Below are 23,539 nucleotides of genomic sequence, written 5' to 3' on the forward strand. Positions count from 1 at the left end.
AACACACTTCTAGAGAAAGTCTGTTCTTGCCTTCATGTATTATAGACTGATTTTCAACCATACACTCTCCTTCCCAGAGAAGGGATATACTGCCTTTTGTTTAGTATGTTACTGCAATGAACTTGTTGAAAAAGCACTTCATTCTATATTAGGGTTCCTGTGCCCCAGCACTGTTGATATTTAGGCTGGGTAATTCTTTGCAGCGGGGGACTAACCAATACACTGTAGGATATTTAGCAGCATCTCAGCCTTTACACTCTGGATGCCAGGAACATCTCCCCAACCCTTGTGACAATCATAATGTCTCTTGGTGTTGCCAGATGTCCTCAAGAGGGCAAAATCACTCACTATGGAAAATCATCACTCTAGATTTTGGTCCTGTGTCATTCTTTTTTAGGTTCATATGAAATCTAGTTCACATAACCTTCTATTCTGAAATTCTAAAGGGATTAGTACCACTAAAAAAAATGCTGCTGTGATGTGAAATGCAGATTTCTATCAGCCCCATAGCTTCAACCTTTGGAAATTTAGAAAGATAATGTTTTTATTTAAATTAAAATTCATAAGTTTATTGGCAATCATAAAGGGGAAAATGCTTCCCCATGAATCAGGCAAGCCAGAAGCATTTGGTATTCCACGGGAATAGCAGCTATAATCCACGATGTATATACACTTCAAAGCTTCATACCGTATGTAATAAACACATACAATTTTATCTGTCAATTTAAAAAACTCCATTCTCCTGCTGCCTTCATTTTTTAGCAGTCATCTTTTATTCATTGGATAATTACTTACTTGGCATGTTTTAGCTGAATCTTCTAACTCATAATGTGCTATAAAAGGCTTTCATGGTTCTTCTATGTGTAACATACTAGTTTTTCCCCTTTTTCTTTTTTCTTTCAAAAAGAAGATCCACATGAATCCCAAGATGTAAGAATGATCTTCTCCTTTCACACAGTAAATTTACCAACACCTGCTGTGGGTATAAATAAACGTAGTTGGGATGGAACATAATTTGGCATTGTGTCAAGTCCTATCATTTCTAGGACAGGACAAATCCTAAATTTAGGAGAGCTTCTTTCCCAATGAGAAAGTGGCACAGATACTTACACTGCAGCATGGATTTTTCCAAATTCATTGATTCAGGATTTATCCATCCTACGATCAGTAAATAAAGTTTTTTGCATTAAGTCCAGGCTGAAATACCAAGGGACCTGATATTTGGGTTGTACAACTTGGCAGAGCCTATGGCTTTATAGTTTTGTAATTATAGGTAGGAAACTAAGATGTGTGTAGTTTATGTGAATCTCAATGTGGTGGATTATGGAAGAAAGCAGTATCTCTAGCATCAACTATAATGCACACAGCATCAACATACTACCTTCCCTCACTCACATTCTAGATTACTGCCTTAATTTTGTAAGAATGCAAATTACAAAGCAGAACAATGATCCGAGAGCTGTTGAGAGGTTATATGTAAAGAATTTTTAATAGGGTGTTATATAGAGCAAGTGATGAAATACAGAGGAGAAAGGGGTCCCTGCAGTATCATAAATTACCATTGAATTTTGATCTGGGTTATCTTGAAATATGAATAGAATAAAAGGCATTTCAAAAGGGTAGAGTGGCATGACAGAGCATAAAAGGGACAATTAAAACTGAGCCCTCTGGGAGACAGCATAGACCATTCTGGTTTGAGTGAATGTTTAGGGTGTGCAGTAGAGGGCTTTATTGGAATGAGGTTGGAGAGGTTTTATTTTTATTTTATTTTGTTTTGTATTGTGGTACTGGACATTGAACCTAGTTGCACTCTTCTACATATGGTACAGATGAATTCTGAAGAATGACCCGAATGATTCCAAACAAGCGGTAGCTCTGATTCTAGCTTCTGTGCCTGATGTGGTGATTTTGCTAGAGCAGATCAACAGAGCCTAACATACATGACAGCAGCCACTGATGTACTAAATGCAGGTATTCAGTGTCATTAATGTGTTGGGACATATTTTCAAAGAACAAATCTTTTCGTTTTATACCTTTCATCATAATAAAGTACAATTTCTACTAGGCTTTTTTGAATTCTGGAAGTAATATATTCCACCCTTGGGAATCTCACTCTGATTCAAGTTGTGTGGAATGTTTCCAACTTTCAGTGAGATTTACAGCAGGAAAATTTTGCATTAAGTCCAGGCAGAAATACCAAGGAACCTGATATTTGGGTTATACAGCCTGGAAGAGCCTATGGGATTATAGTTTTGTAATTATAGGTAGGAAACTAAGATGTGTGTAGTTTATGGGACTCTCAATGCAAAAATTATAAGACAGACTCGTGGATTATGGAAGAAGGCAGTGTCTCTTGTATCAATTTTACATATCTTCTCAAGACAACTGAAATTTTACTAGCACTGAAATAAATGGTGAGCCTGATCTATGGGCCATCACTTGATCATGTGTCCAGAACTTTCCAGAATGAGCTGGATTCTTTCTCATCACCAACTTCTAAGGCTAAATGGGTCCAGCAATAGCCCATTGTGATATAGAAGTGGTACATTTTGGGCCAAAGATAGACAGAATTTTAATCCACAAATAGACTGCACGAATAAGTAGATCAGACTTTAATGTTACCTGCCATGGTTGTAACAGTGACCACCTCTTAACTCATATCTATGACAATGAAGCAGGAGAGAAATAAGTTCTCAGATAGCCAGATGATAAAAGAAAAATGTCTAAGTGTGGTATGATTTAAACATGAACTGATTTGGTTTGTGGGTATCAGGCACAAGTTTTTAGCACATACACTTCAGTTTCACTTAGAGTTGCCTTTAAAAGCTAGTAGAGAGGGAAAAATTGAATTTAGAGAAATTATCTGTGTATTTGATCATTCACTTGGTCAGTAAGGAGAAACCAAAGGTTTATACAAAGAGTCAAGGATGGTAGGAAATTACTTGAACAGTTGTTTGTTGAAAGCGAATAAAATTTGAAGACTGGATACAAGGACTTCTTATGGTAGAGTATGTAGATGACCTATGGTAGTAAGCTTGAGTGGCCAAGATCTGTGTTTTGTATGCTAACACCTATTGGATTACAGAGTGTCCATGCTAGATCAAGTACACAATTAAGTAGGCAGAAAGACTCATCCAGTTAACCCCAGCCAGTTGAGTTATTGGCAAAACTATTGACCTAATAAGCATAAGAACAGATTAACAATAGTGATAGAGATGAAGGTGATCATATATCCAGCAGCATGGGTTCCTACTGTTTGATCTAGCTACTGTCACTGCCCAAAGTCCACTTGCCTACAGTGGCAACTGATGCTGAAATACTTGATCTTCAGAAGAGCAAGCAGCCAGTTTCTGGCAAGTTAACATCACTGATCTTCTTCTACTCCAAAGAGCATTAATTTATTTTGATGGAAACTATCATGTATTCTAGCTATGAGTTTGGTTCATTGACATGCATGGTATCCCACATAACATCCTATCAAAAAGCTTACTTTACAGCAAAAGATGTACAGCAATGAACATGACCCAAAGATCTACAGGTTCTATTACATACTAACCCATCCCAGACAGGCCAATATATACAACAAACAATGATCAACGGGAGGCACAAACTCAGATATGAAGCATTGAAAGGGTAAAGCACCATCCTCCAGTATGCAGCATACATGCTAATTAAGGACTATTACTTGGTGCTGTGTTTTCAATAGGCAGAATATATGGGTCTGGGAACCAAGTGGTAGAAGGAGGCATTGGCCTGATGACCATTATTTGTACTTCCACCTCTGTAAGGTCTTCTGCAGATCTAGGGATCTTAGTTTGAAGAGTGATAAAAGATTCAGGGGTACATGAAATGTTCCCAACTTTTATGGGATCGAGAGGAGAATGATCACAATGAACATTAATCTTTGGCTCATCTGATCCCTTTGGCTCTTGTCAAGTCACCCATCAGGGGAAAGGAAAATAGCACTCTGATAAAAATAATTAGCCCAAATTACTAGTATTAGCTTATCATTGTAATTATTAGATTATTATTATTATCATTATTATTATTATTATTATTATTAGTTGTGGTGTCATTTACAGCAGGGACAAGGGGCAATACCTTTGGCACCCCACTGTCCACTCAGGTGCCTTTTGGTGCTCCCTTGCAAAATTTTCATGGTAAATAAACAGACTGGTGTAACAGCCATTACTTGAGGAAGGACTGGTGGCCCTTGGTTGACAGACCTTAAGGATGAGAATCTAGATCATGCCCATCAGGTAAGCCACCTAGTCTAGCAGCAATACCAGCCAAAGGTAAGTGGGATCTAGCATGGATCGCAGGGGAAGGACATGAACAATATTAGTCTAGAGATAGCTGCCTAAGTGTGAGTTGTAGATCATCACGCAAACCTTGCCCTTCTATGTTTCGCCCCCAGAAAAAAGATCATCAGATTCCTAGAGGAGCTAAGTGGCTGAAAGCTAAACAGTACTGGCTACTGTGGTGCACCATCCAGCTCTCATCCCAGCACAGAAGGACTGGCTCTCCCAGCTGCTAGGAATGATACCTGCCAATAGCATTCTGTTCTTTGCCTTCTCTTATCAACTCATTACAATAACACCCCTTTCCTGGGGCACCCTGCATTTTTACCCTGTATTTGTTATGGATTTGAAGAGGATTTAGAAGTTTGACATTTGTTTAAATTCTGAAAAACTACCCCAGTTTTGAACTTCAGGGTCCCTTATTAGGGATGCACCCATCTCTGCAATTCTCTGGAAGTCTCCCTTTTCAAAATCTGCTTTCTTCCCTTCCCATTCCAATAAGAGATTTTAAGGGTACAACATAAGTTTTCATGCAGCTCAGAGTTTGCTTCAGGGAACCGACCTGTGACAGTTGTATATTCCTTCTCTACTACTCTGCTTGCTTTTATTATAATCATAAAATTTCATAACACACTTTTTATTTTCTTCCCTGGTCTCCTCCATTTGCATTTTAAAATAGATCCCATATCAAATAAAGTCATATTTCTGTCGTGTTCCATTCCCCCAAAGATAGGTTTAGCACAGTCTCCTCAAAAACTAGTAAAAGAAAGCTCACATTTACACATTAAACTGTGAAATCAGGTGATGACTTACATAATAGTAGGTCTTCCACTTTTAGAATCTTGGAAATTGCTTAGTTAGTAACTTTTCATGCCAGTTTTATAACAAGTTGTTATCAGTGACTGATGAAATTAAAATGTAGTTCATTCCCTCCCTGTTTTCTTTCTTTTATTTTTTTTTTAAATATTTGTAATGTAATTTTCCCTTACCTATCGATCCGGTATCACATTCTCCCTCACAAAACAAATCTATATTCACACATTGCTTAAATATTTTTCTATCATTTTATATGTGTTTCCTCTTGAATTCCAGAGTAGCTAGAGTTGAAAAAAGACAGGATAATAAAAAGTACTATACTAATATGAATTGTGTATGAACACATGAAAGTGTTCAAGGCAAACAGAAAATCAACACAATGTTTTCTTCCTATTAAAAATAATAAAATATCAAGAAGAAATGAGTTCTTTTACTATTTTTGTCTTTTGACTCTGATTGTCCTAGAAAATTATATTTTTAGCAGATACCAAGATACAAGGTAAAATAAACACATTTTCTTCATTGCGCTATTTTAAAAGCCAGTTTTTCTCTAAAATTAGATGCAAAAATCTATTTGATTTGCGGAAAGCACAAGATACCTGTGACTTAGTTTTTGATCCTTACTTTGTTCTAAGACATCTTCCCACAGGTCATTTTGAGTTTCTCATTTTAAGCACATTTTTTTAAATTTTCTTTTTTTTTTTTTATTGGTTGATAACTCATTTTAAGCACATTTAAAAACAAGGTAAGGCTGGTGTTCTTATCTCACAAAGTTAAGATAAATGTCTATACCAACAGAAGAACAAATACAGAATAAATCGATCTAAAGATTGTTCAGTATCATTGTATTTGAAGAAGTTACATTGGAGGTGGAACGTTTTCTAAGTGAAAAAAAAAAATACATCCTCATTTACCACAGTAGGAAGCTCATTTGAAAAGTTGAAAGTTTATAAATGAAGAAACAAGGGGAGGCACTTAGAAATTTGGAGATGGCCACTAGAAAAAGTTTTTAAAAGAGGCTGAAAATGACTTCTCAGGAGTAAAGGGTGGGAGTTGAGAGGTAAGGCCAGGTGACTCTTCCCATTTGTTATTTACTGCTTTTAAATGTTTGCTTATTTTGCTTTGATTTTTAAAAACTGAATTCATATTTTTATATGAAAAACTCTTAATAGTTTGATATCTGCAGATCATAAGGAAGGAAATTTTCCTATCAAGAACAATTTGTAGAGATGTAAATAAATTACTGTAGATTATCTGTGCATTTGTGTCTTCTTACCTTTTTTTTGTTTCAGTAATTGCCATTATCTTACACTTTACCTATCTTCTCTGGATTAAATAGAAGTAAGGTACAGAAAATCCCCCCCCACCCCCAGTGTCTTTAAGTTTTAGAGTCAGGTCCAATTTATATGGATAACAGGGCATCTGTGTTCCTTGTCTTCTCCCTGGTCTAATGTTTTTTGTATTATAATCATCATGATGGGAGGTGAGGACTTGGAATGTACAGCTCAGAAAATAAATTCTGGATTTGAATTGTAGAATTGATAACCAAAAATATTAATTTATTCCTCTGAGATATTGAGTAGAATATAGTTCTGGCCCTAAACAGTTGTGGTATCTAGCAGGATAGGTATATATGATGGTTAAAATGACAATATTATCAAAAACATTATTAATATCATTCAGCAACAATGTTAGGTGGCATTTCCTAGAAACAAAGTATTTGTGGAAGGACATAGTGTTGTCATGGTTGATGAGAATGACGGTGGTCCCAATGAATGAAACAACTCAGCCATAGGAATATGAGGGATTATGAAAACAGGAGTTGTTATATTTCTTTCCTGCACCACCAATAAAGTGGTTAGACTTGATTGGAAGTAGAAATAAAGTGGAGTTTGCAACCTCTTACATATTGAAAAGTGTTGGTAGTACAAGTTAAGATTATGTGTGATTTTATGTGCTAGGATAATGAGAATGCAAAGTCTCCAGAATTTATTTTCTAAGTTGTAGATTCCAAGTCCTCACCTTCTGACATGAAAGACTATAATACAAGAAACATGAGAGCAGGGAGAAGGCCAGGAACACAGATGCTCTGTTACCCATATAAATTGGAACTGAATCTAAAACTAATGACGTTGGGGGGAAAAGTCTTCCACAGTAGGAAGCTAATTTGCAAAGTTGAAAGTTTATAAATGAAGAAACAGGGGAGGCACTTAGAATTTTGGAGATGGCCACTAGAAAAAGTTTTTAGAAGAGGCTGAAAGTGACTGCAGAGGGTTAGAGGGTGGGAGTCGAGAGGTAAGGCAAGGTCACTCTTCCCATTTGCTATTTAGGATAATGAATGTAGATTTTGCTCTGTGGGGAATGAAGAATTGATAAAAAAAAAAATTAGGTAAAAAAATAATACTAAAGATTTTGGAAACTTGGCCTTACCAGACCCAAGTCTGGCTGCTCACTGCATGACAGGCCAATTAAAACAGGAGACAACTTATTGAGGCAAGAGAGATGACTTCCCTGGAAAAAACTGGCTGACTGAAAAGATGGAGGACTCTTGTCCAACGTCCATCCTGCCAGGAAGCTGATTTAGGAGCTAAGGTTTATATAGAGAGATGATGCGTGCCACAGACCAGTGGTGCCTTCTTACAGAGGTGAAGGTCTGGTTGACAGCCATGTGATGCACACGGTCCTATAAATCTGAAAAAAAAAAATGTACTGATTGTTTTGTTTATTGATTAGTTTGCCTGCATGCAATTTCTTTTTTTTTTTTTTTAAAGAGAGAGTGAGAGAGAGGGAGAGAGAATTTTAATATTTATTTTTTAGTTTTTGGCAGACACAACATCTTTGTTTGTATGTGGTGCTGAGGATCGAACCCGGGCCGCACGCATGCCAGGCGAGCGCGCTACCGCTTGAGCCACATCCCCGGCCCCTGCATGCAATTTCTTGCATTTAACAAGCTAGAGAGAGTAGCTGCCCAGAGCAGAAAACAAGGGGAAGTTGAAGTTAAATATGAAGTTCTTGGAGCTCAGTTTCACTGAGCAGGTAAACGAGTTCAGAGGTGAGGCAAGATGCTTAGGTAACTCTCTGAGTTGTATATACACCTCAAGATTTAGAACTACATTTTTTTATGTTCCTTAGGCAGTCATTTTGCCTTCACAGATCTTCAACTAGTTTATTTATTTGATATAAACCAACTTTTATTTCTTTAATATTCCTTTTGTTTATACTTGATAATACCATATTGTTTTGCTTAAAAGTAACCATCTGCATTTCTTGACACTTTTTTTTTTTTCATATTCCTGCCATGATGTTCAGCCTCACTTCAAGCCCCAAGGAATGAAGCTGGCCTACTATGGACTAGACCTCTGAAATCGTGAGCCCTCAAATAAACTTCCCTCCTCTATACTTGTTTTGGTCAGGTCCTTTAGTCACCTCAGTGAAAAAGCTGACTGAAACTGTATCTGTGTGGGTCTGTCTCTGTGTCCTCTCTTCTGTACCATTGGTCTATGTGTCTGTTTTGATTGCCAGGACCATGCAGTTCTTGTTACTGTAGCTCTGCAGTATAATTTGAAGTCAGGTATTTGATGCCTCCAGCATTGCTGGGTTTTTTTTTTTTTTTTTTTTTTTGGCTTAGAATTACTTTGGCTCTTCCGTGTCTTTTATTCTTCCAAATGAATTTAGAATGGACTGTTTTTCTAGTTCTTTGCTTTCTAAATAAATCATTCTTTGATAATTTTGGTTCATAGAAACACTATGAGCTAAAGAAACTATTCTAAGTACATGGGTAGTATAAGTAACTCAATTTACTACAGTGTGGAACATGAGAAAAATTACTGGAGGTGGAGAATAAAAAGATGGAGACCAGGTTCAAAATTTATAATTATGTCATTGTTAGGTGTGTCTAGATCAAAACATAACTTCTCTAGGTCTTCACTTAGGCTTTTTTTCCGTATCAAATGAGGTGATTGATGTAAATGCTTGGTAATGTCTTACTAGGTTTAAAAATAACTTTAAGTGATTTATTACAATTCTGTGGGATCAAAGATCCATATTTGTAATACTCTTGTTTATCTTGATTTTTTTTCACTAAGATTCCACTCTTTGTATTGGCATAGCAATTTGGAAGAGAAGTGACTTTAGGAATTACATCTTCTGTATCCATATCAGTGATATCCTTCATAACTATGATAAGAGGTTCCCTGCCAGCATTTACACAAAACTGCTTCTATCATCTGCTTGACATTGAAAACAGAATTCCTGTGGATGATTTTGCTCCTTCCATTCTTTTTAGACAACAGTGAAATCTAGTGACCAATTTTCAGAAAATAATGCAAGCTACTTATCTCTTTTGTAATTCTTCAAGTGTAGATGCATATGTCAGTCAAATTGTGGGAAGTTTTTTCCTTCCATTGGCTTATTCTTCAATGTCAATTATATCTGCATCACATTTTCTTATCTAGACTATAAGAAATAGGAACTTAAGCATTTTCTAGTGACAATGGAAAAGCTTTTAGCAACCAGTCAATCACTTTGGTCTTATGATTTGTAGAATTGACTTCCCTGATGATCTCTTCTTTAAATGAAATAAGTGTGTTTTTAAAGCCTATTCAATGCAAATGCTGAAGCTCTTTTTAACTTGGGGAAAAAATTGAAAATGCCTGTGTTAGTTCTCAGTTCCAGAAAGTCACCAGTATGCTACCATTTATGGTTAAACAGAACAAGTAAGTGGATATGAGACTTTATTCCAAATAAAATGTCTTTTCTTAGCAACATAAATGACTCCATGCTGTACAAGGAGGGAGAAAAAAAAAGAAAAGAAATACATAGATCATGGTGGATGGCAGTTTGAAGAGCAAAACTGAAGTGAGGAATAATACATGAATTATTTAGGGAATCTGAAATCCTAAAAAAAAAAAAGAAAGAAAGAAAGAAAGAAAAAGCCCTAGGGAAAAGACTAAAAAGCTCCACATTGCTTTGTATCAATACAGCAGAACAGGAATTAATTACCCACTAAACACACGGATGTGATGCTAAAATACAATAAAGTTGATAGATAGTAAACGACATAATCACAAAATCCATCAGAAACAGAGGCAAATAATATGAATAATAACTACCATCTCTTTGAAATCTTCTCTTAATGATATTTTAGAGATACATAACCAACTTAAGAAAAAGAACATATATCACAGTTTGTTTCCTTAATACACTTGCTGGTATGTTGCATTATTATTATTTATCTGACTTTCTTCCTCTGTTTTATGTTGGGTTATTTATGCTTGGCATTTAATAAATACTAAAGAAATATATATTAAATAAGTTCCTTAACTAAGTGAATAATTAAGGAAAATAAATGTGCTACATCATTGACAAAGTTTTATTTTTCTCAGTTGTCAATGATTTCAAAGAAATCCGATTTTTTCTTTCTCACTAGAAAACTCTAGGAGAGTTTAACTCAGTGCCTGCATGTTAAAAAACTAGGTTATTGCCTGGAAGGCATTTGGCCACTGAAGAACATATTTTGTCAGAATGTCTAAAGCATAAATCAGTAAGAAATACCCCCTAGTATCTACAAATTATTTTCAAATGCCTTAGAGAGAAGTATCTTTTTCTGGTCTTCCTTCCTGGAATGGAGCGAAAGTACAAGAGGAAAACCTGTATTGTAAGATCTTTTGCCCTATGTAGAGCTTGGAAGCAATTTTAGAAGCAGCATCTTACAGGTTGTTCGGGCAGAACCAAGATCAACACTCCAAAAAGCATTTCCAATCCAAATGAGGCAATGTTTTTAAAAACATAGTCAAACATGAAGCCATAGAGCTTGGGAACCAAAGCAAAATGTACTTACAAAGACGCAAAAGGAAGGCAAGCTTAGAGACATTGCCTGAGAAGATCTCAGGAGAAGTGTTTCATGGGATGCCATTGGCCTCTAGAATTTTATGGAAAGAAAGGACCATGGGTGAGTAGGCATCTCTGAACTTATCATCAATTTCGATTAAAGTATTAGAGTAGTACAATTACAGATTGCTATTCTCCATCCCAGACCCACTACATCAAAGTTTCTTGGGTGTGTTAGTCAGCTTTTTATCACTATGAATAAAATACCCATAAGAACAACTTAGAGAAGGAAAGTTCTTTTTGGAGATTCCGTCCATGGTCAACTGATTCCATTGCTCTGGGTTCAAGATAAAGTAGACCATGATGGTGGGAAGGCCTGGTAGAGGAATGCTGCTCAGCTCATGGCTTCCAAGAAGTGTGTGTGTGGGGAAGCCTGCCAGGTACAAAAATATAATCCCTATGTGTCATCCCTAGTGATCTACTTCCATCAGTCTTGCCCCACTTGCCTACAGCTAGCACCTAGTACAGTAGTTCTGTAAGATACTGATCTACCAAATAAAGCAATTTGCTGACTGTATCAGAGCTTTCATGATTGAATCATCTCACTTCTGAATATTTTTGCATTGTCTTAGAAGAACTTTTGGGGGCACCTCCTATTCAAACCATAATAAGGGGTGTGTGTGTGTGTGTGTGTGTGTGTGTGTGTGTGTGTGAGCGTGCATGCGTGTATGCTTGTGTGTTTCACAAAGTCTACATATGAGACCTACTCTTCCTAGTGATGTCGATGACTGAAACTATTTGCCCATTATACTCCTATGATTATCCTTTTAATTCCATCCTTTAAAGTCAAACATGACATAAATCAACACTTCAGAGTTGAACAAATAAGCACTATGCCTTCTCACAAAGGTTCCACAGTTCTGAATTTTTTTTTTATCTTGGGCAATTACTTGGTTAAACAATGGCAAGGTTATACACTGAGATGCATGAGAAATATAATTCTCTACATTTTTTCCAAAACAAAATGTCTCCTCTGAGCTTCCCTTCTATCTGATGGAAGCTTACAAGTGAACAATAATTGTTTCAGGTTAAACTCGTTTAATTTGGGATACGTCCCTCAGGCTCTCTCCAGAGAACCACTGGAGTTCTAGGAACTGGGAGTTTAAGTGGTATGGTAGCTTTAGTGAAGTGACTGGTCATTATTTAATAACTGTCCATGCTGGCCTTGCCTGAAACAGACAATATCATCAGACATAGTCAATGTCCATACTGTTAATTGATTAGACATTCTTTGTTCTCTTCTGTATTTGGCTATGTGTTCCATGCTAATTCCCACTACTGAAACTCTTTCTTTGCAACCTGAGACACCCTTTTGGTTCTACTTCTATTCAATTTCTTAATAGCATCTGGACTTTCCTTCAGGAGCACAGGGAGATCCAGCCTTATTCCCACTGGGTCCTGCAAGGTGGTGAGCTCCAGTGGGGCTTCTCATTCCTAGTGTTCCAGACCCCTACCCACATCCCTCCAAAGGGCTATTGATCACCACTTTAGGAAACTGAAGGATCAAATCAGACCTTCCTTTCTCTTTCCTCCTTTAGAGCTTACTTTTTGAAGTTGGGGAGGTAGGGCAGTATGCATTCTGACCTCCTGGTGCACTTTCAGTAGGCATTTCTACACTGTTGGGGAGAACACTAGTCAGTGAATAGGGAAGCTTGTTGTTCTGGGCAGTGAGACAAGAAGGACTCTAAAGAATGTAATAATGAAGGAAATGGAGAGGGGAAACTGGCCACTTCCCTTGTCTCCAATCTTCAGTTGAGGATGAAAGTAGAGTGACTTTGGTGGTACAGTAAGAGAATGTACTCGTAAAACATCAGAAGAAATCCAGCGTTGCAGTGGGAATGCAGTCTGTCCCCTATACTCCCTCTGCTTGTGGGCACAGCAGGACCCTTTATGGTTTCCTGGTTGAAGGAATGAATGAGTAATAAAATGTCCAAAATGTCTTCATTGAGTCCTTCAAATTTTTCTTTCTTTGGGACCAGTAAATAGTATGTGTGGGGTGTTTGCAGCCCTGGGGTTGAACGCATGCCACCCCACACTGTCTATAAATTAGTGATCTCCTTGCCTTTTTAATGTACATTTTTCAAACAATCCAACTCTGAAGGACAGATTTCAAGATGACCCCCAATAATCCCTGCCTCCTGATTGTCCATACCCTTACATAATCTGCCCCACTTAAATGTGGGTAGGGCCTGTGAGTCTTGCTTCCAATCAACAGAATACAGAGATGGGGTGCCACATCTACGACTGCATAAGACTGTAGCTTCTTTCTTGCTAGAGATGTGTTTTCCCCAGATAGCTTTGAACAAGTGGCCTGGTTGGGTGGCCCCATGTTGCAAAAAGTGAGGGTGACTTCTATGAACTGAGGGCAGCCTCCAATAAATAGCCAGCAAAGTACCAGCTTTCCTTATCTATTACTTTTTTTTATTACTATGACTATATTCATTTTCCTTAGGAAATGTTATAGTTTGGATGTGAGGTGTCAAAAAGCTCACATGTGAGACAATGTAAGATGATTTGGAGGACAAGTGATCGGGTTGTAGTCTTAGCCTAATCAGTGAATTACTCTCTGATGGGATTAACTGAGTGGTGATTAGAGGCCCGTGGGGTGTGGCTGGAAGAAATGGTTCACTGGGGGTATGGTGTGGGGTATATATTTTGTTTTGGAGAGTGGAGTCTCTCTCTCTGCTTCCGGATCATCCTGTGAGCTGCCACACTCTTATGCCACAATGTCCCGCTTCACCGCAAGCCCTGAGGAATGGAGCCTGCCGTCTATGGATTGAGACCTCTGAAACTATGAGCTTGTAAATAAACCTTCCTCCTTTACAGTTGCTCTGTTGGGTCTTTCAGTCATAGCAGCAAAAAAGCTGACTAAAACAGGAAGCAAATTCTGCCAGCAACCTGGGTAAACCAGGAAGTAGATTCTTTCACAGTTGAGCTCCAGATGAAAACAACCTGGGTGACACCTTGGCTGCAGCCTTGTGACAATGTTTGGACACCTAAGCTATGTCTAAATCCCGGACCCACTCACAGGGTCTATGAAAGCCACTGGGTCTATGAAAACTATTATATAGCAACAGATAACTTACACACTAAGATTTTTCAATATGAGCCCTGTCTTGGTCTGCTTTGAGTACTGTAAGAACAAAAACACAATCTGAGTAGCTTCTAAAAAACAGAATTTCATTTTTTCATAGTTCTAGAAACTGAGAAGTCAAAGATCAAGTTTCCAGCAGATTTGGTGTCGGTGCGGGCTGCTCTCCCACCGTGGTGCCTTCTTGCTGCATCTTTGCATCCAGGAAGGAATAAGCAGCCTGCCAGGGCCCACTTTATAAGGGCACTAACCCTATTCCTGAAGGTGCTTCCCTCTCAGCCTAATCTGTTCCCAAGGCTCCACCTCACAATATCATTCTTTGGGGCTTGGGGGATATTCGTATATTTTTTATAATTTATACAATCTATATATTGATATTGACAATTATTAATAAAGTATCTACATTAAAATACCCCCAAATTTTAGATCAATTATGAAAGAAAAAATATTTTACAATTTTTTTTGTTTTTATAAACATAAAGCACTTTATTTTTGCAATGAAATCCTTGTTAATAATACTTTTTCATAAAAGCATGACTTAATCTTGTAGTTTATTTTTGGAAATTATAATGTAGACATCCAATGGCTTGTCTCTTACCTCTTGTGAATTTTTTTGAGATGTATTTTCAGCCATGAAAGCCATGAAAATCCAGCATGCAAACTGATCTTAGGAAACTGAATATTCCTGCATCATAAAATATTAAATCAATATTAAAAAGATAAGGAAGGTTATTCAACCACATTGCCATAATTTAACATAATAACAGTAATATAATGCCAGTGGAAACAAATATTTTATGACATTAGTAATTAAAATTTTAAATATGAATTACCTGTGTTGAAGGCTTCTAAAAATGTACATTTTATGTAAGATTTATACTGTGTATAATGCTGCCGATGGTATGTATTTTATACTACTTATCCAAAAAACAAGTACTAAGAATATATGCTATGATTTTTGCAAATCAGGGTATATTACATCTTTTGATCTAAATAAAAATAAAAGGAGTACTGTGGGCAAAGTTCATCTCAAAGGTGAGCATTTTACACACACAAACAAAATCTTTAGAATCTTGGTTCTCCTTCAAGTTTAGGGCTACCTTTTGAGGAATCCCGTGTTTTACCTGAGCTGTTCACCTGAACTGCAGCTTTTTGGCACATCCCAGGTTAAATTCTGGGATTGCTTCAAAAACAGGCCTCATGAAGTTCCTCCTGAATCTTGATGTGACCCAGTGCTGCAACCTATTAGTGAGTGCTCTCAGAATCAAATTCCACAGTTTACTTAGAAAGTGCCATGAAGGCATCAAATGCTTGTCCTCTCATGACACAATGCTGCCACAATTTAGCCTTTCCTTCCTTCCGTCTTTCCTTCCTTCCTTTCTTTCTTTTTTTTTTAAATGTCTGTAACTTAATGGTAAGAAAGAAGCTGCTAAGAGTTATTTTATTTAAGTAACAAAATATGTTATAGTGTATATTGATGTTATGGAGAATGAATAAAAGTTCTAACTGGGCAAGAAATGTAGACTCAACTACTTAAGATGGGTCAGCAAAAATTCCAGACCACGTTACAGGGAATATCCTTCAGATTATCTCAGCAGCAAATATGTTATTTAAAAATCAAGGAATGACATGGGAACTCATGCACTAAGACTCTTGGAGCTAGAAGTGGCCTTACAAACTTCCATTTCCTAGTTCTCATTTGGTCCACAACTCTTTTTAGATCCTCCAACATTCACAACCCTCAAGGGTCAGAATCTATGATAAAGTGCTGAGTTACACGCTTCACTGCTGCCGATGGCATCTGGGAGCTCTTTCAGTGAATTTTGTTTTTCTTTTCACAAATTGTGCTTGATTTCCTTGGTGGTCCATTAAAACAACACACTGACTCCCATTCTTGATTATGTGATAGAGTCCAGAGAAAGTCATAGGATACATTCTAACGTGAAGCTCTTTTCAATCTGTTAAGAAAGCAACAAACTGATGATGTTAAAAGTGCATTTCTAGATATAACATTGAACAGTTTTGATTTATAAGAAAATATTGGGTTATACAGTTCTCGGTCCTTATTATTTTGTCTTTCAAAATATACTGACAATAACTAAAAGGATCAAATTTTTAAAAGAAGTATACTGACAGTCACCACGGTTAAAGATATGTTAGTCATGTAAAACCTGTTGTACCCTTTTTAAGTTTAAAGGGTGGATTTTGTTTTGCTTTTAACATAAATTGCATTTTTTTGTTTGAACAATCTTCTTAAACCAAAGAAATCAATTAAATACTACATCAAATGAAGATTATTTCAGAATATAAAATTCAGTGATGCTTTGGAGTTTATAACTGTCAACCCAAATGATAGGAATTTGCTGGAAGTCTTTCAGATTTAGTCTCTTGTCCGAAGTGCTCTTGTCTGAAGTAGGACGGTTTCCTTTGTCCCCTGAAGTCTCCACCTATGGTGCCCCACCCCTCCAACTGTACTCACGGGAGGCAAGTAGAGACAGGGAAAGTGTTGCAGCTCTCCAGTCGTGTTTGACAAACTGACTTCTTTCAAGAATCCCAAATTTTCAATGTTTTCTGTGTCCCTTGCTTTTCACTAGCTCCATAGAAAATTATGACTCTTATTTTGTACAGGTTTCTCCTATTATTGTCTTTTCATATCCCGCCTGGAAGCTAAATTTCTTACATATGCAGAAAAAAAAGTGTTATGGTTTAGATAAGAAATGTCCCCCCAAAATCTCATGTGTGAGACAATGCAAGAATGTTTAGAGGTGAGATATTTGGGTTATGAAAAATCTAATCTAATCAGTGCATTAATCCCCTAATAGGGATTAACTAGGTGGTAACGGTAGGTAGGTAGGGTATGGACAGAGAAGGTGGGTCTTGGGGGACATGCCTTTGGGTATATATTTTGTTCTTGGTGAGTGAAGCTCTCTCTCTCTCTCTGCTTCTTGTTTGCCATTTCCTGAGCTGCTTTCCTCTGCCATACTCTTCCACCGTGATGTTTCACTTTACCTTGGGCCCAAAGCAGTAGAATTGGCTGTCTGTAGACATGGCAGAATATGGGGGACTTTGTTCTCTTCAGACTCCTGTAAGGGTGCCAATTTCTTTCCGGAGAGCTCCACTCTCATAACCTAATCCTCTCCTAAATGCCCTCCCTAATACCACCACACTGGGGATTAGTTTGTACATATGAATTTTAGCAGCAACATAAATATTTAGTCTATAGCAATGATTTTCATTATTGAAATGAAGTGTTCAATTTGGGGCTAGAATTATTGAACAGGTAGCTCCATCCTTTCATGAACAGGGAATGAGGATTTAGACAGTTGAGTAGCCTACATCTTTCTGAATAGTCTGGTAAAGTTGTTGATTACATGTGGTCTTGTGATGGTTGCTATTGCTTAGTTCCATCTAGAAGGTTGGCTGGGTTCTGTCACTGCAGTATTACCGTGTCTACCTGGTTATATTCACTGTTCCTGGGCTGGCCAATAATCATCTTAAGTATTCATGTGAAGGCATATTTGTACCCAATGTTTCTTCCTAATTAGAAGCAAGTTATAGTGTCGGACAGGTACTAAGCTTATAGGTGTTGTAATTTTCTTGTCAAAAAAGGGTTTAGGATACATGAAATAAATGGTAAAGTGGTCATTTCCAGGTGAGTGCTGAAGCTGTGACAAAGAACCTCATAGAAAATCTGCTTAAATATTGAAGGAGTAGATGACAGTGTGAGGTTGGCTCCAGAAAGCAGCACAACAGAGGATTCAGCAGCTTCTTTTTGCAGAACTGAAGATGATAAATTGTGACTCAACAGTAGGCTATCTTCACTGCAGTGCCTCATCCATCTTGCCTAGAGGTTTAGTTTTATTTTCAGTGATTGTCAAGTTACAGAAAGAAGAATAACATGCTTAAATTTCTGGTTTAGAAATTTTTTGACAATAGTGCCATTCCCGATAGTAAAGAGATTAGCTAGAAGAAGAAGATAGAGACAGTTAGGCACAAAATCCATTTTCCCCTCCTCCTGAGCACACATCAGATGTATTCCAACTTCTCTTCAGGTCCGTGAAGCCATAAGACTGAGTTCTAGCCAAAGGGAAGTGAACAAAAGTGACGTGTGTCAGTTCGAGGCGGGCCGCCCAAGACCCATCAACCTGCAACCCTGCATATTCTTTGCCCTTAGGAAGTGATTTAGGAATAGAGAAGTTGCCTGGATCTCTAAGACGTTATCTGAAGGTGAACCATCCATGAAATTAGAATACCTATTTGGACATTTTGTGAGGAATAAAAAAAAATGGTACTGTTAAGTCACTGAGATTTTGAGGTCAATCAGCAGATTCTTTTAAATGAAATAGATTGCCATTATGGTTTGGCAAAGGATGAAAAGATTCTGAAATAGTGCAGTTATAAGGCTAGAAAGAAATGGGACTTTTACAATAGACTTTGGGAAATAGAAGTAGTGAGGATTGTTGGCTGGTTTAATGTGAAATAAATTAAGGAATAGGGAATGACTTTTAGTTTTTTAGTTGGGCAACTGGGAGGATGGTAATAATAGTAATATAAGAATCCTCAAGGGAAAATAGGTATTTTTAGAAAGATAATTGTAATTAATTTGAAACTACTACCTTCAATATAATTGGAAGACTTATTATTAAAAGTTTATTTTCTTTGACACCTATTTGTACATATTTATGAAGTGCAATGTGATTATTTGGTTCAGGTATGTATCTCAGGAGTGATCAACTCAGGGTAATTAGTATATACATCACCTTAAAGTTTCATCACTTCCTTATGGTAAAGAATGCAAAATTCTCTCTTTTAACCATTCTGAGACATCCAATGAATTATTGTTAATTATATTTACCCTGCTGTGCCACAGAACATCAGGAGTTATTCCTCCTATCAAATTATAACACTGTACTTGTTGACTGACCTCTTCTCATCTCCTATTCCCCTACTCCTCTCAGTCTCTGGTGATCACTCTTCCCACTCTCAGATTCTGTGGGATCAACATCTTTATATTCCACTGATGAATGAGATCCTGTGGTGTTTGTCTCGCTATGTCTGACATGTTTCACTTACCATAATGCTGTCTCTTCATGTTGTTGTAGATGACAGGATTTCATGTTTTCTGTGGCTGAAATAATATTCCACTATGTATATTTACCATATTTTCTTTATCATTTGTCCATTGATGGACATTTAGCTTGATTTCATATCCTGGATATTGTGAATATCCAGGGGTACAACATGTTGAGTTCATTTTCTTTTCAACATTTGAGTTCATTTCCTTTGGATTTATACCCATTGGTGGGATTGCTGGGTCATATGGAAGTTTTATTTTTAGCTTTCTGAGGAACTGCAAGACTTTTTTTCCATAATGGTTGCATTAATTTACATTTCCTTCTATAGTGTTTAAGAGTTTCTCTTTTTCCATACATGCTTTTTTCCATATAGTACTTTTTCCACCAGCATTGCTATTTTTTGTCTTTTGGGTAATAGCATTTCTAACTGGGATAAAGTGCTATATCTTTATTATTTGTGATTTACATTTCCCAAATTATTAATAATACTAATCATTTTCCACTTATCTTTTACCTACTTGTTTGTCTTTTTGAGAAAGGCCTATTTGGATCTTTAGCACATTAATTTTTTTTTTTTTTTTTTTTTTAGTGATTGAGTTGAGTTCCTTCTATACTCTGAATAGTAACCCCATGTCAGATGTATAGTTTGCAAATATTTTCTCTCATTCTTTGGGATATCTCTGCTTTGTTGATTTTTTTCTTCTTTTGCTGTGCAGAAACTTTAAGTTTTATGTCATCCCATTTGTTAAGTTTTGTTTCAGTACCTGTGCAATGGGGCCATGTCAAAAAACCTTTATAGGCTAATGTCCTGAATTATTTTCCCTAGATTTTCTTCTAATAGTTTTTGAGCTTGGGTTTTACATATAAGTTGTTAATCCATTTTGAGTTGATACTTTTAATTGAGAAAAGATAGGGGTCCAGTTTCCTTTTGCATGTGGATATCCAGTTTTCCTAGCATCATTTGTTGAAGAGATTTTTCCTTCCCCATTGTGTGTTCTTGACTCTTTTGTCAAAAGTCAGTTGGCTCCAATTGTGTGGGGTTATTTCTATTCGGTTCTATTGGTCTTTCTGTTTTCATGCTTATTACAGGTGATATATTTTGAAGTCTGGTAGTGTGATATTTATTTTTCCCTGAAGTTTACTTTGGTTATTTGAGGGCTTTGGAGATCCATAGGAATTTCAAGACTGTTCTAGTTCTGTGAAAAGTTACATTAGTATTATGATGGAGATTGCATAGATTTTGCAGATTGCTTTGGGTAGTATGAACATTTTTTTTTTTTAGAGAGAGAGAGAGAAAGAGAGAGAGAGAATTTTAATATTTATTTTTTAGTTATTGGCGGACACAACATCTTTGTTTGTATGTGGTGCTGAGGATCGAACCCGGGCCTCACGCATGCCAGGCGAGCGCGCTACCGCTTGAGCCACATCCCCAGCCCCAGTATGAACATTTTTTAAAAAAGTTTTTTAGTTATACATGGACACAATATCTTTATTTTGTTTATTTTTATTTTTATGTGGTGCTGAGGATTGAACCAAGTGCCTCACATGTGCGAGGCAAATGCTCTGCCACTGAGCCCCAGCCCAGTATGAACATTTTAACAACATTAATTCTACCAACCCATGAACATAGACTATATTTCCATTTATTGGCATATTCTTTGTTTTCCTTCACCTTTTTTCTGTATTTTTATTATAGAGATATTTTGCCTTTTGATTAAACTTATTTCTAGGTATTTAGTTTATGTAGCTATTGTGAATGGATTGTTTTCTTGACATTTTTTTGAGATATGTTAATATTAGCATATATAAATACTACTAATTTTTGTGTGTCGGTTTTGTATCCTGCAACTTAATTTAGTAGTTCCAACTCCATTTGTTAGTTTTTTTGGTGGAGTCCGTAGAGTTTTCAATATCATTTCAACTAAAAAAAAAAAAAGAGCATCCTAATTACAAAATAAGTCAAATTGCTCTTTTTGTATTATATTGAGTAAAAATGGTAAAAGTGGGCATCCTTGTCTATTTCCAGATCTTTAGAGGAAAATCTATTATTCCTCATGCAGTAAGATATTGGCTGTATGTTGTCATAGTGATATATGGATTTTATTATATTGAAATAGAATCCTTCTATATCTAATATATTTACAAGTTTTTGAAATTTTTTATCACAGAGGGATCTTGAATTTTATCAAATGCATTTTATGCATCTATTGAAATGGTCTCATACTTTTTTTTTACTTGATTCTCTCCATGTTGGTGTATCATGTTTATTGATCTACGTATGTTGACTCATCTTTGAATTTCATTTGATAGTAGTGAATAATCTTTTAGATTTTTGCATCTATGTTTATAGGAGATATTGGCATGTAGTTTTGTTGTGTCTTAATCTGGCTTTGGATCATGGTAATTTCAGCCTCTTAGAATGAGTGGAAGGCTTCCCCCTTCTTTGATGTGTGTGTGTGTGTGTGTGTGTGTGTGTGTGTGTGTGTGTGTGTGTGTGTGTTTTAAACTAGTTTGAGAAGAATTGGTATTAGTTCTTCGTTAAATGTTTGGTAGAATTCAGCAGTGAAGCCATCAAGTCCCAAATCCTTGATGGAAGACTTCTTATTTCCGATTCAATGTCAGTGCTCATTATTGGCCTGTTTAGGTTTTCTGTTTCTTCATGATTCAATTTTGGCAGATTGTTCATGTCGGGGATTTATTTCTTCTGGATTTTAAATGGAAGATTATTTAATTTGCTTACCATTTTTGTTCTTTTCTATCCTGTTCAATACCTTAATGTGAGAGAATTATATGTCCCTCTCTCATTGATTTGTGATTGGCTATGTGATTTTCCTGGACCAGCACAATGAAGATAGGAGTTTCAACATGCCAGTTCTGAGCAGAGGCCTTATGAAAATTGCTTCCCATGAATGATCCTGCCCTCTATCATGAGAACTTTGGAAATCAGGATTTACTTCTTTAGGCATCCCATAATGGTTCATACCTCACATAATGTGGAGCAGAACCACCACAAATGATCCACAGACCTGGATGAACAAGAAATAAATATATGTTTGTAATAGATTAGGTTTGCAGTGTTAAAACTGAAAAAAAATTGACTTATTTAGAATGAGATAGTTAAAGCATCTGGTAGAGTTGAGAATAATATTTTGGAGAAGAATAAACTGGAGCTACAGATTTGATTTGTGGTTGAAGTTGTTAATACCATCCAGGTAAACTATAGAAGAGAAGACCAAGAGTAAAAATAAACCCAAAAACAGAAACAATCAAGGTGTATGCTGGGAAAAGGATTCAGATTGGAATGAGAATGAGTATAGTTTAAGAATCAAGGGAATATTACATAATGAAAACAAAGGGATAGCAGTATCTCAGGGAGGGTGTTATTAAGAATAAAAGGAATCACAAAAAAGTTCAGGTGAACAAATGCTGAAAACAGACCTGTGAATATAGAAATTAGATGACATTGCTAAAAGGCACCCTTTGTTAAAACATTTCCAATGGACTTAATTAATGCTTATTTAATTAATGTTTGTTGAATCAGTGTCTTCGTTTCACTGCACCTATACAAAAAGCTTAATCCTTTCATTTATTCAGTATTTTGTAGAGTTAAAACAAGAATCCAAAACATTATTGTACACCTCAAAAAAATTACTGTTTACTTTTAATTGCATAAGATAATGCTTTATCAAAATGATAAGTTAGAAATTAGACTCAAATATTTTTAGGAAGTTTAATGCTTAACAGACAAAACACATCTTTTAGTTTTTACTTCAACTCAAAAATAACCTTATTTCACTTAATAGATAAAACTTGAAAGGACCATTTACAATGACAATATGTATGGCTGGTTAACAGAGTTACAAATTATATGTATGTGCTCTTTTAATTTGTTAGATGTAAAAACAATAAAATATACTCTTTCCGAGCACTAAAGAAAAACTGGAACATTATATTCATAATGTGCTTGATGGATTGCCTTTTAGGAAATAGAGAGTCACAACCTTTTGTGAACTACATCATCAAAGAAATATATTTTTATTAGGACACTTTTATAGTGACTGCTATTTCCTTAGGGACTTTCATAGATGATGAAATACTAGAAATTTTGTTTAACAATTTGCTGCCTAAAAGCTTTTGCAATATACAATTTTTGTCATGTTGAAAATCAGAAAGAAGGTGGAAAAAGGTTATTGCTACTTAATTTACTAAACTAGAAAATACAAGAAGAGCTTTTATTATCCAGAAAGATATTATGAAAAGATCTCTACAAATATATTTATATTATTATTCTGGTATTCCCCAAACTTACACTAAATACAGGCACAACATTGTTATCACAAATGAACTAAGTGTGAGTATAGTAATTA

This window comes from Spermophilus citellus (assembly GCF_964194105.1).
Source record: "Spermophilus citellus genome assembly, chromosome: 16".
NCBI lineage: Eukaryota > Metazoa > Chordata > Mammalia > Rodentia > Sciuridae > Spermophilus > Spermophilus citellus.